Below are 16,714 nucleotides of genomic sequence, written 5' to 3'. Positions count from 1 at the left end.
TGACTTTTATATATGAAATCACATACGCAAAACAAACCCAGTCACTGGTTTCACATACTTATGGCAATGATTTGCAAGCAATTCTTTTTGCATTTTATAATAAAAAAATAAAATAAAGAGTCTTTAAACTACAGTGGCTTCTTATATCAATATATTTCATTTAATTTGTATATTGATTCTTCATTGGATATTATAACCTTGTAAACCTAAGTTATAGCACTATAACACTGAATTTGAAAATAAATATTTCATTTAGCTGGATTTAGTTGGACGCGTATTCTTTAAAAGGCAAAACAAAAACAAAAACAAAAAACTGTAAATGTTATTATAAATATAAATGCAGTCCAGTGTTCAGCATTTTTCCCTCACAGACGGTTCTGGTTGGGAACCTACAGGCTGGATCGGCTCTTTCCATGTGGAGTTGGCATGTTCAGTGTGGGTTCGTGGGCGTCTTTGGTTTCAGTCCACAAGAAGTAAAAAGTCCAAAGACATGCAAAAGTGATTTCCAACTGAGTATGAATTGCTCTTAGCATACATGGTTCCTTCTTGTTTTGTTTCTGTTGTTGTCATAGTGTTTTCTTTATATATATATATACCCTAGAACAGACATCTACAGCCAGAGGAAGCAGATGTTCAATGAGTTTATTTTTCAAAAGATGCAAAGCAAAAATCAGCAGCAGGAGTCAGGAGCAGTCTCTGGGCAATCTCTAGGGGGAAGAGATGAAAGTTGAGACAGAAATGATGAAATAACTTTCAGAGTGTGGATCGGGAGAAGGAAAGTTACTCCACAGACACAGGTTGGGTGTCGATGTTGAAATTTCTGTTCTGTCGTCCACAGGTGGTGCAGCAAAGGGGCAGCGAAGTGGCTTGGGGAGGACAAGCAGGTAAGTGGTGGACTGAGGAGGTAAATATGAAGGAGCAATCACCAGCAGGACCATCATGGTGAAAAACCTTTGGATCTCTCAGCAAAGCAATGCTTTGTAGCAGCAGAGCACCAAACACTGAGTGCTGAAGGTGGGGCTTAATGTCATCCCCAAGAGGTGTTCACCTTCTCTGTGAGACCAAAAGGAGTTCAGTGGAGCAGAGATGGGATGAGCATTGTGGTACAAGCAAGACAATGGAAATGGGGCAATAGATTCTATTCTAATAGCATCTGTAGAACTGCTAAAACATTTATCTCCATGAGCTTCTTGCAATGGTTCTCTGAAATTCTGGCCCACTGCTTTTGTCCAAGCTTGTGTACCTGAAGCTCGGTACACACATATTGCTAGGTCTTTATCAAAATGAATATCTTCCCCGCATCATTTTAAGAATATTGTACACACAGGATTGTTTCTAGAAAAGTTTTCATCCACACTAATCCGTGTAAATTCACCACTGGTCATTGTTTTAAACATGTCAGATGCATGGGGGCAGTGTACCGCAAAGCTAAAAGTTAAGTCAGCTAGTCAGAATCCTTCAAAATAAAAGTGATGTTGAACAGCATTGTTCCTGTGTAAATCATCTTATCTTCAAGCACTTTTTCCCATTTACACCTCAGCATATTGGAGCAGCTGGGTTTGTAAAAAAAAAAAAAAGAAAGAAAAAGTGTCTGAACCAGCTGCAATGTTCATAATCCATGTATGGATTATGGTTCCATGTATGCCTTTAATTTGAATTATTGATGTCGAGGCGAAGACAGGAAATGCTCAGTTGGAAATAAATGTCCAGAGTTGAATTTGTCCAGTTTAACATTGATTAGACACATATTGTAAACAATCAATCAAAACACCTCTGTACCAGCATCAATTTATTTACTCCATTCTATGGCTAAGTCTATAACAATGGCCGAATATGCAACATGTCATGTACGTGTAGGCCTAAAAACGGAATGTTTAGAAATTTCCACTTTGGCCGGAGTTTTCAGAGTCATACATTTTTGTACGGTTAGGCCTTTCATCCACGCGTAAAGGGTGTTTTGCATCTCTACAATTAATCAATTTCCCCAGATATCCAGCTATGTGTGGACTGGGCCTAAATCAGGCTTGTGGGCTACCTTGGAATCTTGGAACGGCAGCATCCACAGCTCACTGAAAAGAGTAAGAGTAATACACAGTTAAATGAGTCCCCAAAAGTCACCAATGACATCAGTAAAAGAAGAAGACAGATGACAAAAAGCAAGCTAAAAGAAAGAATTAGACCGAGCCTAAAATAAAATGAGAGCAGCATGGTAGGTTCTGCTGTGGGGGAGGAGCTGTGGAGGGAGTACGGATGAGTGAACTGGAAGTTGTGTTTCTTCAAAACTTTAGGCAAAATCCAAGTTTCTGCAGCTTTAATGACAAGAACATTATCAGGTGACCTCTTGTGTAAACTTTTAAGCAACAGTGTATTTGTTTAGTCAAATTTTGTTTTTCACAGAAATGCTTCTCTGGTACTGATTGTACTGCGCTGATTCCTGTTGTATCTAATGATATAAGACGAAGTCTAACAGTATGCTGTGCCAGATTTGCCATGCATTAAACACACACACTTATTAATTCAGATAGAGATGTTTCACAACAAAATGTATTGGCTGTCAGTGGCTGCCAAATGTCTGCAAATGATATGCAAATATGTAAATAGGCTGAAGAGAGAGGGATGAAAATAATGTTGAAATACAACACTGCTGCAAAATAAGTGTGAACCGTGACAGCTCGCTCCTAGATTCCCTGTTCTCATGTTACTCCCATCATTCAAATTGGCTTTGGTCCTGCTGTTCTCTGCTGCTTTTTATAGAGTCTATATATCGTTGGCTGTGGATTCATTTTACTTATCCAAACCCTCAAGATTTGTAGTTTTTATTCACTGCATTGCCTTTGATTTAAGGTTCAATTAACAAAAAGGCACCATGGCTGCCTGTTTATAACTCAGTTGTGTTGACTCAAAAAGCCATAGTGTTTTTATTGTGTGTTTGTAGCAGTGCTCACACAGTGGAGCAGCGCACAGCGTACACAAAAAAGATGAAATTAGAAACCGTATCTCTTAATTGCAAGTTTCATACCTCATAATTTTACTGTAATATGTAAGGAATAAAGTCAAAACCCTCAAGTAAATGACACGGGCTATTAATAATTCTCTGCAATCAATTATGAAAAAAAAAAATACTCATAATTACAAGATCCCCATCATGCAGTTATAATAATTAGATGGGCAACTGATTTTGCAATTAGTGTATCTTTTGTGCTGATCTCACAGTTATGATGTTTGATAAGGGGTCTAATTCTTTTCTTTCCTTGACATGAGTAGCAAAGGCTTGGCAAGGGATTTTTGTTCTTCTAAACTCCAACAGTAATTGGATATGGCACAGGGATATGGTAAACATTTATTCTAATAAACATTCTACTGTATAATCATTTTTGAACAACTTCTGAAAGCATCCTAGATGTTTTTGCTTTATTCTGGACATGGTGCTGATAATATGTGTGTTCATGAATGGTCTTATATTTTTTCCTATGTTGCATGTATGTTAGCGTATAAAAACGTGTTTAATGCATCTGTGTGGAAAAGTATGTGCACCACTTTTTAAGATCCCCTGTGTTTTATAGAGTGGGAGTACTGTGAAAAAAGGCGAGGAATTTATAGTTTCTTACTGCTTTTCCATGACATCAATGTTTGTTGCATTTTTTCCATATATAACAAAAATCAAGCAACCCTCCTGGATAGAAGGTTTAGTGCTATATCAGTAATCATATAACACTAATTTCTGAAATGATCAGAAAGTAGGTCAAGTTGCCACCCACTGGAGCAACTCTAAACATTTAAGATGAGGAGGTAACTAAATCTTCATCAGTGTAGACTGAGCAACTAGAAAGCATATCATGAGATTAAATACGATTATTACTAATTCACTGCAGCAAAATTAGCTCATATGTAGCTAACATGTTAACCTGGGCAACTTTCTTTAATTCCCAAAACCTGACCTTTAAACTAAAGCACATTTGGGTTATGTACTTAGATAATGATCCAAAGAGTACCAGCTTATAAAGGGCTAAAAATCTAATTTATTAAATTCTAGTAAAATTCTGGTCCCAAACGTAATTGAGATGCTGTGGCATGACCGTAAAAAGGCTGTTCAAGCTTGATAACCCTGCAATGGTTATGTAGATGAATTTAAAAATGAAAAAACCCCTCCACAATGAAAAAAGATTTGGTTATACCAGATTGATGTTAGTGGTTGCAAAAAGGTGGAATAACCTGAGTTGAACACAATGCCAAATTAGTTTGAATAACGTTTTTCATTATTTGAATACCACACTTTGTCTTTATTTAGGTTATATTTGTCACTGTCTAACATTCATTTGATGATCTGAAACAGTTAAATAAGCCAAAGAGCAAAAGCAGGAGAAATCTCTAATAGGAAAAATATGTTTTCACAGCATGCTATTAGTGGGCTGAACAGCTGGTAGCACTGTTGCCTTAATGCAAGAAGGTCCTGGGTGCAAACCCTGCCCTAGGGTCTCTCTTCGTGGTGTTTGCATTTTCTCCTGTTCAAAAGGTGAAATCAAATGTTCAAAAGACTTAATGAAAGCACACGTCAAACCACAAACAGAGGAAAAAAAACATCAAAGACCTTTTAGGTATATTAGAAGGAGAATAGTGAGGGGCAGCTTAATCTAAAATGGAATAAATCCGATGTGGCAAATATTGGGACGCTGGCAGTGATGCTTGTCCAAAACTAAGATGGTGTGGAAAGATCAAGCAAATGCTCATTATCGATATTTGCTTGTAAAATCATATTTTTATAATACACTTAATACAATTGCAGAGAAAAAGTGAATGTTAGTTTCTATGCATGTATGTGTTACATGTACAAACTCTGTTTTAATGAACTAAATAAATTCCAAATCTGTTTGGGTAAATAATCCCTTAGGTTTCCTACACTGACCGGACAGGGAAAGGAATCTTACACATCACTGCTGTCAGAAACGTCAATGTCTGAGGGTGATGGAGTAAGTCTCACGCAATCAAGCGACACCTAGTAGTTCACATTGAATCAAATGTAGTTATAAATTTGGTCCTGAAACTGCATAAACTGGTATGTACCACAAAAAAAAACAATGTTAATATTTAAAGAACATGCAAATCTATTCTATGTTCTCTAAGAAACACTCAATTGTTAGCATGAGACATCTCTGAAGCATGTTATAATTTTTGGTTCCCAACGGTTGAGACACCAGAAGGATTGTGTAGTTATGCTTACCAATATCAATGACACATAAGAGGGAAGCAGGATATGATTTCTCCCTGCTTTTCTGTAACAGTGTCACGCCATAGCACTCCTTCAGGGCTCTGTCTCATTTTTAGATGTCTGTCACATGTTTTGCAAAAAGGCTGAAAGCTGTGATTAAATTTGCTCATTACTGCTCACCCTGTGACTGAGTACCACAACATTACTTTGCACAGGTCAAGCAGCCTTAGAGCAATATTCAAAAGAGAATAATATCTGCCATGCACTCATTAAGAGGAAGGATGGACATTGCACTTGGCCGCTTTTAGCAATGTAAAGACTTACTTGAGGGATCAAAAGCATTTAGCAATTAGAAGAACACTCTGGCAGCGCCAACCTTTAAAGAAATGGCCAAGATTTTCAATGAAGACAGTGGAAGGGCTTAACAAGGATGACCCTGAAGGGCCGCTACTTTTACCAGCCGTTTCACATGATTCTTAGTCTTCAATTTCACTTAGCTACAGTGAATAACTTGTCATTATACGTTTGCTTGAACTGAGCATGCTTTCTGTGCTTAGTTTGATGAACACACACTGAATGCTTTCATTACTTTCTGCCTTGTTTACAGCAACAGCTGTTTTGTTTGTTTTAATAATTAATCCATTAACTAACATTGTTCAGAAACCAGCTTCCAGAATGTTAATGAAAAGCCAAAATTAAGATCAATGTAGTTCACATCAATACACCAGATTTGACCTTTCACTTAATACAGCCCATCGCAACTACTGTTTTTATTGTATCATTGTTTGCTCTGTCTGTGGCTCTTACATTGTTTTACTGTATGCTTAGGGAAGAGGTCCTCAAAGTCCGGTGTCCTGGAACTTTTAGGTGTGTCCAAGGTCCACCACACCTGAATCAAATTGAATTAGCTCCTCATTATGCCCCCCCCACCCCAAATCTAAACCCATGCCCAATTTTGTTCCTGAATATTTGCTCCTGAATATTTGCTCAGAATAACATGCTTGAATCTAATTACGCTTTATTCTGTGATTACAAACTCCATTTAAATAATCTTTGTTTAATCTTAGATAATCTGTGGATACCTTTTTGTTTACTTTTTAATGAATGCCATCGTAAACACCTGCTCCCACCATACAGAGCAAGTATTCCTTAATGTTCTAAAAGTTTCCCCCCCTTAGATGTCGGTCCTATACATGAGTGTTTGTTCCGTAAACAAACAAAAACAAACATATTTTCCCAAAATCAGCTAAACCAATATGTGTGATGCATTAAAAATTTTAGTGTGTTGAAATGCTATTTTTTAGCAAATGGAAACTTATAGTAATGAACCTAGAAAAATGGTTCAATTTCTCCCCCAGAACTGGAGGTGTTATTTTCTATCTGCTAAACTAGGGTTACTCCGGCTTCCTCCCACAGTCCAAAAACATGACTATTAGGTTAATTGGCCCCTCTAAATTCTCCTTAGGTGTGAGTGTGTGTGGGAATGGTTATTTGTTCTGTTTGTCTCTGTGTTGCCCTGCGACAGACTAGCGACCTGGGTGTACCCCACTTCTCGTCCATTGACAGCTGGAAATAGGCACCAGCACCCCTTGTGACCCCACAAGGGATGGACATGTTAGAAAATGGATGGATGGATGGATGGATGGATAAACTAGGGTTAGGGTTTAGGGTTAGGCTACATCATTTACATACAATGAAATCTCTTAGGTTTTGTCTCTAAAGAGTGTTTGGTTCAGAAAGAGGCTCACGGCTCTGATCAAACAGTGTGCGGGGGACAGGAGACAGCAGAGAGGAGCTCCCCCCCGCTGCAGAAATAGTCTGCAACAGGATTAACCAAAACTACAAAAATAATTTCAGTGTGGTCAAAAGTCCACAGGGTGGCCCTTTGAAGTCCTTATCATTGTTTTTTTCACCATGGTCAAGGTCAAAACTTGCTCATAAAGTAACTCTGCAAGGTAAACTTTGGAGCAGACGAGTCAGTCTCATATCCCCAGCTCTGCTTCTGTCACCCCCTATGCCTATGCAGGCAGAGCGAAACTATACCTTATTTTTCAGTTCAGGCTGATCTGTGATCCAGATTTTTATCCCAGTGGATAAACATCTGTGACCCAGATATTTTTTTGGAGCTGTTAGCAAATACGTCCTTCGTAATTTCTTACAGATTTCTTTAACGTGTTTATGTCATGCTATAATTCTTAATAGTTGCAGAGCGCACAAAATTGACAGTTGCAGGTGGGGCTTAAATCCATCCCCAGGAGGTGTTCACTACTTTTAGGCTATACTTGAAAAGTAGAGCTGTGGTGTAATGAGTAGAGTCATGCGGGACTAACAATGGCAATGGAAAAACAGCACAAGTGATCTGTTCCTCACCAGCAGACCTGTCAGAGTACTCCTCAATTTGCAGTTCTCAGGCCAAGCAAAAACCTTTTTCCACCTTCCATAACTGTTTCCATCACTGGAGAAGAAATGGGAGTGGTGAAGGCCTATAAATACCTTGATGTTACCCTAGATAACAGTATCGACTGGAGAAACAGTGATGTTGTCTACGGTAAGAGACACGGTAGACTGTACTTCTTAAAGAAATATTGGCCCTTGAGTGTTTTCAACAAGATTCTTTATATCTTCCACTATGCAGAGCGAAATCTCATCTGTAGCAGCACCGAGCCAGTGGCTGATAAAGCTGAACTAATAAATAAGGCTGTCTCTGTTCTGGGGACTGGTCTATAGCTTCTACATTGAACTCAAGTGGTAATAAAAGATTGACATTATAGACAATCCAATGGACAATCTTAACAACCCAGTAGTTCAGCCACATTGTCTTCAGTCAGAGGCTTCTTTTAATCTGCTGCTACACAGACTGCTACAGGACATCGCCCCTATCACTGCTATAACTATTTACACTGACTGTTTAAGAAACCTAGAGGATATATGTGTTTAATGCCTTAGTGTTTGTTGTGCATAGATGATGGGCTTAAAATGACTCAACGGTGTCTTAGAAAGGAGGCAGTCATAGTTTGCAAAAGATCTTAAAGTAACTTTATGGTTCTGCAATATTGGCTTCTTTGATCAAAGTGGACATGGTTGTGGGACATGCTTGCCTTTAAGTGGTATATTCTGAACAACCAGGGGAACTGTGAAGAGGATTTAATATTATTAGGCTGTCTTCTGTAAAGCTCTTAAGTCTTGATGGATTTCCCCATTTCTATATTCTTACCTGGTATTGATTAAACTTCTGAATTTTCATTCTTATAGTTTGGTTTTATCAGTGTATTCTATTTTTCCTTTTCTTTTTCTGTTTCTACATGTTCATATTAGAAAAGATAATCATGTATTTTAGGTCTGCATTAAATGTTAATGAAGCAACCTATAATTTCCTTACTTTCTTCCATTGGTTCAATGTCATGGTTTTGGCAGTAAACACAGCAGCAATGCAACAATGTGACAAACTGTTCAGCTTTAGTGGAAAACCCACAAACAACATTGTAAACTTGTGATTTGTATGTTTGATTTTCAGCTTGTGTAGCTAATAGGATTACTAGGTTGTTCTATATGAGTGAGGTGATATGTACGAGAATGATAAAGGATTTATCCCACTAGGAATCCCCACTTTATGTTCCCACAAATGGAAGAAGGGTTAATCTTAAACTTTGTTTAAAAGGGCCTAGTTTGCACCTGTTACTCACTCTGGTTCCATACAAAAATGTTCTGTTTAAATTATCGCTCTGTTGGCTTATTATACTTTATTTCTTTGTTATACACTTTGTTTTTGCTCTATTTGTTAGTAAACCAACTCCTCCTTAACATCAGTGGTGATGTGGTTTTGCTTTTTCAGAGTACAAATAAATAATCTATGTTTGTCAAAAAATGAAGGTTATGGAAGCTTCTTTAAAAGTTGTTGTAATCGAGCGTTCTTAACCCAACTGGACATCTTTTTTTAGCCAACTTGAACACAACATGACTTTTCTGTTCTTTTCAGAACAGAAAAGAAGAGTGTCAAACATTGATTTTAAGATGAAATTACTCACTATGATATCCAGTTCCCAGACTTACTTCACATGAAATCATATGCTTGCAGCAACATGATGGCATTTGCAAGACATACTGTGATACCAAATATTGTGGTCTTTTACGGTTGCTAGTCCTCATACCACAAGGTCACTGCACCGCTATTTTCACATGAACATGAAAGAGAGATAATCTAAACACCGTTGCAAATCCTGATGGCAGGAAGAAAAAATTAGACGCATTAATAATATTGAGGTGAAATATATGAACAAGTGACGATCTTATTTAGAAATTCTGGCCTGCAGATTCATCACTGACCTTGTGGTGCTACAAATCATGAGCACAAATCATGTGTACCAGTTGTAGGGGTGAAAGCACATAATTTATTGTGACAAGAAGCCATTAGATTTATTATGCTGGTGTCCTATCCCCACCAAGCATAACTATAAGAGGGCAGCCCTAGTTTCCCTTTTGGTGCCATAACAAATTTAACTAGACCTCATCTGAATACAATAATAATTTCCCCACCATTCTCTGTTCATTTAAATCTTCTTTCTCATTTCTCCAATAATACAAAGGTTAAAGCCATTCCTGGGAAGTGTTTGACCTGTAGAGAAAGGCGTACAGTATGCCATTGGCTCTAAAATCAATTTGCTATGTTGAGAGTTGCATCATCTAAAATAATTAGCATGAATAATTTATTTAAAACAGAAGGTTTCGAACTTAAGTCAGCTACTTGAAACAAATTTTTTAGCGTCACTGAAAAAAAAATTGTTTCTGATGAGAGCATTTTGATATTCCTACATCAATAGGAAGGTTGTCGAATCTCCAATCCAAATTATGTCAAACTTAAAAAGAGTTTTCTATTTTCACCAACATCAAAGGCTTGATTTCAAAAAAAAAAAAAAACATTTGTGTGACCGGGTTCTATTGTGGATTGGTCAAACATAAATGACTGGCCAAGGCCGGAGATCACTTCAATGAAATTTATTCAGCTTTTCTTCAGGTGAACAAAGATGGCAGTTGCAGAATATATACAAAGGACGTCCATGGTAGGTTAAAATTAGACAAACAGCAATACCTTCCATGTAAGAGTAGATCACCTTCAGTGTGACTTCTCAGGAGACTAGCCACAGACTGCCTGCCTGTGGAGCAGAGCACTGAAGTCCAAACAAGCAAAAAAACAAATTACTTCTAACTCAAATAAATTCTTAAAGTATATAAAATAAAATAATAGTAATAATAATAATAAAACTTGTAATCAAAAATACAATACTCAATTTAATAGAAAACACTCAGTACACTCTGATGACATCACTACATCACCATGTGACTCCCTCCTGGCTAACCACAGTCCGGAAACAACCATGCTTGAAAATAGAACTGAGAAAATGTTTGAAGCTGAAAATAACAGGTGAGGATGAATGTTAACTGAAGCAGGAACACCGCGTGTGGACCCAACGATGAACAACGTCAGTTAAGCTGCAAAAAAAACAAAAAAAGGAAGCTATGGTGTATGTGCCTGTGTGTATGCGTGTGCGGGCGTGCTCACACGGACTCATAACTACGTCGCGGCTCGTAACGGCTCCTTCGTCACAATTTGTCTACTATTAGCGAACAGAGCCAGATTTGACAGAGTCTTTCTTTCCCATATTTGTTGAATTTAGTTCATTTTAATAAATTAATTAAAAGCAGATTTTGAAAGTCTGCATTTGAGTAAAAGTAATGTCAGGTTTCAGATTTTTTGTGTCTCCCACAGGTTTCCTACAAGGATTACTCTGCATTTAGCTCCATACATTTTTCCATCAACTTCAATAGTTTATCTGTCCATAATGAAGAAAAGCATCATCAATGAAATGGTGCTGCCACCACTACATTTCACATTAAGAATGGAGTCCTAAGAGGGTAAGGAGTCTTTCCCAGAGTTTACAGATCGCACACAGGTGGACTCTGTTTATTCGTAAATAACTACTTCTATAGACTTTTATTTGAGGGTCCTAGAGTAAGGGGGATTAAATAAAGATTTTCAGATTTTTTGTTGAAAAAATTGTTTAAAACCAAGTATCCTTATCCTGGAACTTAAATGTTATTACTCTAATTCAAACGATGTGAGATGTTTCATGCAGTGGTAGAGACTCTCGTGTTTTGCTGATGGTTCGCCTAAAGCAATGTAGTTAAAAAAGGATGATGACACATTTTGCAACCTTTTTTCAAGTTTGCTATTAGATGAACCCAAATGCAAGCTAAACCAGAGGCAGAGAAATTATATGAACAGTCTTTAGTAATAAAATAAACATGACTTACAATGTTGACATAAAGGGAACAGGACACAGGACTGACGTGGAGAAACAGGCCAGTGGTAAAATGTTAAATGGTCTACTAGCACTTTGTCAAGTCCAGACCATCCCAAAGCGCTTTACACTACATTCATTCACGCATTCATGCACACATTTAGATGTTGACTGTGGTGAGCTACATTTGTAGCCACAGCTGCCCCAGGGCAGATTAATGCTGCATTCGGACCAAACGCGATTTGAGTGAAAAAAGGTGTCCAACGCTTCAACTTGGACTCTTGTGTTTAGCATTTTGATGCTCTGAGCAAAGTGTGGACTGACTGGTCTGACATGCATTGGGAGGGGCTACCCTTTTCTTTTCCTCAAATACATGGAAATATTTATTGTGGTAAAAGCTGTCTCTGTAGTGATAGCTCGACTGATCATAGATAATAGAATGGGCACAGACAGTGACAATGAGTTTTTCCTCCATTGTCGACTTCCCCACTTTTTCATGGTTCTTCTGTCCCGTCGGAAAATGTGGCACTGCATCACATACAGGAGTCTCTCAGACTGGTTGATGCTCCGCGTCCAGGTGCAAAAGTTCATATTTTGCCATCTCTAGCGTCTGCTGCTTCTGATGCTCAGATGCTTGAAATCTCAAAACGTGCCACACCCGACGGGTGAAACGTGCAGCAGGACCTCGCCACGCCCCTAGAGGCATGTCCATCATAGACTTGCATGTAAACCAATTGCCCCTGACACTCAAATCGCAGCCTGCAATATCAAGGCTTAGCTGAAGTTCGTGGATAGTATCTTAACATAAGTGGTGGGATGTTACAGATGAGTCAAAGCCATGTGGAGTGCTAATGAGACAGCATCCTCTGTAGAATGATTCCCCCTGCAGGTGAACTGCAGGCTGTCCAAGCCAGCAGGGATGGCGTCCTTCGTGTATTTCAGGAGGATCCTCTCAAAGCACTTTGTGATGACAGGGTTCAGAGCAACAGAACGGTACTTATTGAGGCAGGTGGAGGTTGTTTTGTGTTTTTGGCGCAGGCACAATGATTGAGGATTTCAGGCAGGCTGGGGCCAACAAGTTGGTCAACACATGATTTAGCATCCCACATTGACACCATGTCTGGACCTGCAGTCTTACTGGTGTTTATCTTCCTTAAGGTGGAGGTCACAGATGCTGATGCTGCACCTCTGGCTGAGGAAGATGATCAGACCTTCTGCTGCTTGGCGAGTCAAAGTGTACAAGAAGCTGTTTAAGATGTGTTGGAGAGAGCTTGGTCGTTGCAGAGCTGCTGGTCACTGTGCTCACAGTCTGTGATGGTCCTGATGCTTCTCCACCTGTTATGTGGATTGTTGCTGTTGAAGTGAAGAGCTAATCAGTGAAAATGTGGAGCACTTTAGGAAGAATGAAGGCAGTGCAGCTAGTGGAGGGAGACTAATACAGTACTGATACTAATACAATACTGTACTGAAATGTGCTATATAAATAAATTTGCCTTTGCCTTTACAGAGGAAGCTGAACTAAAACATACACAGACTTCTCACCAAAGGCACAAGATAAACACTAAACTGAGTTAAATAAATCCCAAGAAATCCTAAAGAACTGAATAAAAGATAAGACAGTAAACAAAAAATAATGATCTAGAGAACATAAACAGTAAAATATAAAAACAGACCTGAGAGAAACTCAAAAACCCAAACACTTAGTGAATGTGACTCATTTCTTATGGTCTTAAATTCAAAAGACTGAAAAAGACTTTGGGTTAAGTACACCAGTTCAGTGTACACAACTTTGGCAAAGACTGCTGAGACAAACAACAAGCTGATGGAGGCTAGAATAAAAGGAGTGTAGTTTTCATTGTTATCATTACTGTTTTCTAATAATTAGGTTTCGGCATAAGAAAGCTAGTCACTGTTTCAGGCAAACAGATGTTAATTTTGAAGTTTTGGTTATATACTGGGTAAATCTCACTACTATTAGCTTAAAATATCCATTGTGTTCAGTGCCCATGATGTTGCAGAATATATATACAATGTTTTATTAATGCACATATATATGAAACCAAGAATTTTAAAAGCAGATCCTCATTTTTATCCATCTTATATTGCACTGCAGTTTTACAACAGCTGCCATGAGGGCATAAAGCAGTCTGACTTTATGTGTTTATCCTTTTTACAGGGAAACAATTTCCTTTAGAATAGAAAAAGGAGGGTCAGTTATGTGATGCACAGCAGACTGCAACTCAAAACTCTGTGCATTTAGGTGCAACATCTATAAAGTCTAACAGCTGATAAATATGTAAAAGCTAAAATGTTTGGATACACAAAATATTACCTACATTTTTCCAGCTATACAAACACTAAAGTTACAAATGTACAAACACTAAAGTTACAAATGTTCTCTAAATGTGCTCAAAACCAAAACCACAAGAAACTAGATATGCACTTTAAACCTCAGGTGAACCACACTGCTTTTGTGGTTTTGTTACAAACACAATTTTTTAACATGCTGTCAAATTAACTATTATTATTATAGCCAATATAAATGAGTGTTATTTTCATAATACTTTTTTTATAATTATCATGCTGCTTGCTTGCTGATAATATTTTTGCACGTGCAAAGCTTTGAAAACTGAGTTGAGACCAGCTTGTTTTAGAATCAACAAAAAATCAGCTATTTTATGATCACTTCCATCAGAACTTTTTTAGTCCATCTTTGAAGTGTCTCCAGCTTGTTTTGTGTTGCTGTAATGAAAAGACATCTGTGCATTTAGGAAATTGAGCACAAACATCTTTCTGGTTTTTATCATACATAGTCAATATCCGTCGCTGACAAAACAATTGCAATAACTCTGAGTGAAGTTTTATTTTTGTCTCCATTTCCTTTGTTCCACAGTGAGTGATGCTGCGGATAATCTTTGCGGAGTGTTACTGATAAGAAAAGTCAGATCTGGGGAAAGATAGTTTGAAAACCTCCCAGTAACCCCGCTGGAATATTCATGAGTGTGAAGGTAATTGCTTTTGCTCTGTAGGCATGTAATATTAACACTGCCTTAATGGGCAAAAATGGAGACAAAGCAAAAACAAAATCCCACTGTAAAAATTTACTAAACAGATTATGTAAGTCTGATGAATACGTAGAAAGTCCCAGGAAGGTGAAGTAATTAGAAAATCAAAACAAGGTGGGTTTAATAATTTCTTTCTTAGAGTTATATCACAATTATTCTCAAACTCAGTTTGTACTGTATCTTTTTATGCAAAAATGTGACAATTGTAAAAACAAAAATAAAAAATGTTGATGCATTTGCATATCAACAAGATAAGCAATTAAAATAGACTATATACGCTATACTACGTGTACCTTAATCACTATTTTGCTTCTAGAAAGAGAGCATATTTTATCACTTCTTCAACTTTTCCTTTTTATTTTTGTTGGGCCTCATGAATTCAGTTCAATATAGTTAAATAATGAAATGAATTGAATTCTAATTCGATTCCATGTCCTAAGACAACCTAGTCTCACTGAAAAAGGTAACAGCCACACTGGTCCACAAGGCAAAACGTAGTACTGTCAGAATTTGGCTCCTTAAAAGAGCAATAAGAGAAATGTCTTTATTTTAAATAAAAAGTGTCATGATTTAGGGTTTTGTTGGTTTGTTTTGGACATCAGCCCAGACCAGTTCCACCTGCTGCCACTAATCAGTTCCTACTCTGCTCACCTGTTCTCCAGCCTTCATATGCCTTCCTTACTCACCCACTCACCATTTGTGCTCTGCTGGGACGCGGTGGTTTCAGTTTGTGTGTGTTCCACCTGCAACTCCTGGGGTCCGTTCTTCGTACGTTGCTTAAAACATCCGAGATCAAATGACACATCCAAGATGACTTCATCCGGCTAATCATGATCCAGCTAATTGGGTTCTTGGAACACACCTGTTGTTTATGATTAGTATGGCTGGATTGAGTTATCTGAGATAACTGCGCGTTCATGCTTTTGTTTAAAAGGGGAAATGTATCGATAGTAGAAACAATGATCAGCAGCGCTGCTATTGGCTGTTCAGCATGAACAAAGAACGCCCACAGTTTTTCTCCCAAGCAGAACACAAGCTTTTAATGGAAGGTTATGCTGAATTTGAGTCATTAATTAAAACACCTCAAAATCTGTTAAAGCCAGTAGAGAGGGCATGCAAAAAGTAGCAGACAAATTAATGCTTAAATGCTGTCCTTGGTAGATGTTTCTATCACTTTCTACAGCATGAATTTTTGCATTTTAATAATTTGATATTATTTGTTCTTTTATATCAGAGCCTCCACGGGACCCACTAGAACATGGGGACAAGTAAAAGTGACATACAAGAATATTCTACAAAATGGTAGCCTTTAATTATTATACTTTATTTTAAAAAGCCACTTGTTATGTCAAGAGATCCAAATTTCAGTGTCATTCCTTAGACATGGGAAGTAAAGGACGCGCGCAAACTGGGAATTTTAACAAAAAATAAATAAATCTTTATCCAAAAAAAATTAAAAATTTCCTTTTCCAAGTTATCCACAGTTTACACGGTAAAACTGTATTGCTCCGTGGCTAGATAATCCATCCATAGTTTTTTTCTGATACAATATACGGCTCGACAGGAAGCAAGCCTTTCAAAGTAAAACTAAACTTCACAATAAAATGGCCCGAACAAATCTTCTTACTGAATAGGATAAAAATAAAAAGCAAACCATCATACAAATAACTAAAATATTTTATATTTATGGCTCCAACACAACTTTTTCCTCTTTAAAAGCCTCTGTTAATGATGTTTGTCTGTTTATAACAGCCACCAAGAAAAATCTCTCTACAATTACACTGTCGCGCTGCGCTAAAGGATCCTGTCTATTGCGCAATACGCGATTAATTCGAAAAACTCTGCAAATTATTCTTGCACCTTCCGCAACAGATTGCAGTCGTAAAAATGGACATGGCTACGACAGACTTCTCTATCTCCTCCGCTTATACAGCCGTGATCTAATCCTGTTTACATGAAATAAGCCTGCTCTGGAGCAGGTTTAAGCTGGCGCACATGTTGCTATGACAACAAGTGCAGGATGTCTTTCGAAGAACCAAACGATCCAAGATCATGCCAAATCGTCAACAATGAAATCCAGCTAACTGAGTTAGCGACGTATGAAGAACGGACCCCAGGTCTGTCTCTGCAGCTACACTAAACCCCTT

This window comes from Fundulus heteroclitus, chromosome 1, assembly GCF_011125445.2.
Source record: "Fundulus heteroclitus isolate FHET01 chromosome 1, MU-UCD_Fhet_4.1, whole genome shotgun sequence".
Taxonomy (NCBI): domain Eukaryota; kingdom Metazoa; phylum Chordata; class Actinopteri; order Cyprinodontiformes; family Fundulidae; genus Fundulus; species Fundulus heteroclitus.
The sequence above is the reverse complement of the archived record's forward strand: the minus strand, read 5'-3'. Positions refer to the sequence as shown.